The 2,664-nt window shown below is 54.5% G+C and overlaps 1 long non-coding RNA gene across 2 annotated transcripts in view; it reads left to right on the forward strand.

Moving 5' to 3' along the window:
• The window catches only part of LOC108516348 (uncharacterized), a 27,507-nt gene extending 25,622 nt beyond the window's left edge, over positions 1-1,885 (forward strand). For both annotated transcript variants that reach the window (XR_001881796.1, XR_001881803.1), the window contains exon 7: positions 1,672-1,885. This is a non-coding gene — a long non-coding RNA (uncharacterized LOC108516348). The remainder of the gene's footprint in view (positions 1-1,671) is intronic.
• The last annotated feature ends 779 nt before the right edge of the window (positions 1,886-2,664 follow it).

Here is a 2,664-nt window from a genome sequence, read left to right on the forward strand (position 1 = left end):
TTCCCCCCCATCCCCCTCTCCCCAAGGCCTGGGGAGTCACAGGCTCTGCCTGATCTTGCTGTGTGGCCTTGCGCAGGGTGTTTACCCTCTCTGGGCCTCAGGCACTCCATCATGAGAATAAGGCCATTGCACTTGCTGTTCAGATGGGTCCACCCGCACCAGCCATCCATGACAGGGGTTCTTGAGGTGGAGACACATGGCCTGCAGGGGCAGGGGCCTCCCGGGGCATGGCTGTCCCACCACAGATTGCAGGAGAAGCCCTAGCCTGGCTGGCTGCTTCCAAGAATAGAGCAGACAGGGTCTGTGCGGGCCGCCAGCGGGCTGCTCCTGCAGGCAGGGCCCGGGGTCCTGAGCTCATCAGTGAAGCAGGTAATTATGTGTGTGCTTTGTTCCTGCACAGAGGCGCTCTCAGAGAACTTCCGAGAGGCTCTGCTTCCTTGCTGATTTGATTTTTTCAGAACTGGAGTGTGAAAGTCAAGCTGAACCTGCCTAATTGTGCCTGCGAAGGCTATTCAGAGAGACTGCTCTTGGAAAGAAATCAGGACAATTAGCTCTTGGCTGCAGGGAGAGGGGGAGCCAGAGCATGATGGTGAATGTCAGCCTGTTCCTGGGAGAACCAAAGGGCAGAACTGGGCAGAGTGGGGAAAAGCGGAGGGGGCGTCTGCAGCTGCTTCTGGGGGCTGGGGCCGAGCCCACCACCTGCGCCGGGCACCAAGCTCCATGCGTGGGTGTGGGGCAGCCAGGCTCGGAGCAGAGGCCAGGTTGGACAGCAAGCTCAGGGCCACTCCCCTCAGTCCGGTGAGGGTTGGTTGTGTGACCTTGGGCAAGTCACATAGCCCTCTCGGACTCAGTTTCCCCGGGTTGCAAAATGAGTGTTGTGCAGAATGAGCAGATGGAGCCCACTCATCCCAGGTGGCGGCGGGTGGGAACCGTGGGGTCCGGAGCAGATGGTGCCGGAAGGGCCTGAAGAGGGAGGTCTGCAACCAGGCGTGAGCCTCGGTTCCCCGGCTGCCCAGTAGCCGCGCTCTGTCCCCGCCCTAGAGGCTGTCCTCTCCCCTCTCCTCGTTTTCTGCCTGGACAACAGGAAAAGATTTCTAATTTTAATTTGAGCGCCTCATTGGGCTTCCAAGTCAGAGCGGTGGAAGTGCAAACCTCAGCCTTGCCTCTTAGCTGTGTGACGTTAGGGATGTTCCTCAGCCTCTCTGAATCAGCTTCCTACGTAAAACATGACAGGAATGCCCGTTGTTCTTCCCATAGCATCAGGAAATTGGAGTCCTGTGAGTTCATTTCCCTCGAATTAAAGCGTGCATGTGCATGTGTGCACACGTGTGTGTGAATGTGTGTGTGTGCATGAGTGTGAGTATGTGACTGCATGAGGAGCTTGTGTGTGAGTGTGCATACGAGTGTGTGGGGGGCTGTGTTGGATAGAAGTGTTTCTAAACAGTGTATGTATTTTTCAACCTTTTTTGAATGGCGTCCAGGGTGTATTTCCCAAATTCTTTTTATATTATTTTAAAGAGAGGCAGCAGAGTGTTATGACAGAGGACCAGCTATGGAGCTGGCCTGAGTCTGTATCTGGGCTCCACCTCACCAGCTGTGTGTGAAATCACTTTGTTCCTGTTTTCTTATTTGCAAGTAGAGATCATATCATCTGTCCACATCTCTGCCTAGGTGTGTGGATGACTTAACAGACTCGGAAGCCTCAGAACAAGGACTGGCAGTAAGTGCTCAATACATTTTATCCTCACGGTTATTTTTGATGCTGAGGGTCACTGTAACGTCCACATGAACCAGCCAGTGATGTGGGATGAATCCGTTCAGGAGCACACAGGGCTCGGGTTCACTCAGTGCTCAGGGGCGAGGTGAGCAGGCTGGCATCTGTTTGGATTGGTCTCTGCTTGAACACTGTTAGTTGTTAAACAGTTTGCATGCATCCCTGGATAGAAGAGACAGAAACTGAAGGGCTACTTACAGACGCAGGGACTAGGGGAGGGATGTGGGTGTGGCCAGATAATCCAGCCCTGGGGACTACCCAGTTCCTATCTGCGAGGCCAGGGCCCTGCAGGAGGTACCCCTGTCACTTACAAGCCAGGGCCCCCCTGCCCCTCCCTGGTCCTGCAGTCCATCTGGTATGTGAGAGTACTCAACCAGGATCAGTTTTTGCAGCCAGGCGCACGGGGGCAGGCTGCCACTGCTGCCACAACCGACTGTGAGGGGTTCCTCATTCTCAGCTGGCTTTATACTTTGCTGCTCCTAGAGTAAAGTGTTTTGAATTCTGCCGCATGGAGGGGACTCCACTTTACTCTTTTGGCTTCCTTTTGCCTTTGAGACAGGGTCTTGGTCTCTTCCCCAGGCTGGAGTACTGTGGCATGAACACAGCTCACTACAGCCTCAACCTCTTGGGCTCAAGAGATCCTCCCGCCTTAGCCTCCTGAGTAGCTGGGACCACAGATGCACGCCACCACACCTAGCTGATTTTTTATGTTTTGTAGAGATGGGGTTTCACCAAGTTGCCCAGGCTGTTCTCAAACTCCTGAGCTCAAGCAATCTGGCTGCCTCAACCTCCCAAAGTGTTGGGATTACAGGTGTGAGCCACCGTGCCCAGCCTCTTTTGGTTATCTTCATTGGAACACTTGCAGGGCCTTTGAGAGAGCCACCAAACAC

This window comes from Rhinopithecus bieti, unplaced genomic scaffold, assembly GCF_001698545.2.
Source record: "Rhinopithecus bieti isolate Rb0 unplaced genomic scaffold, ASM169854v2 scaffold_1530, whole genome shotgun sequence".
NCBI lineage: Eukaryota > Metazoa > Chordata > Mammalia > Primates > Cercopithecidae > Rhinopithecus > Rhinopithecus bieti.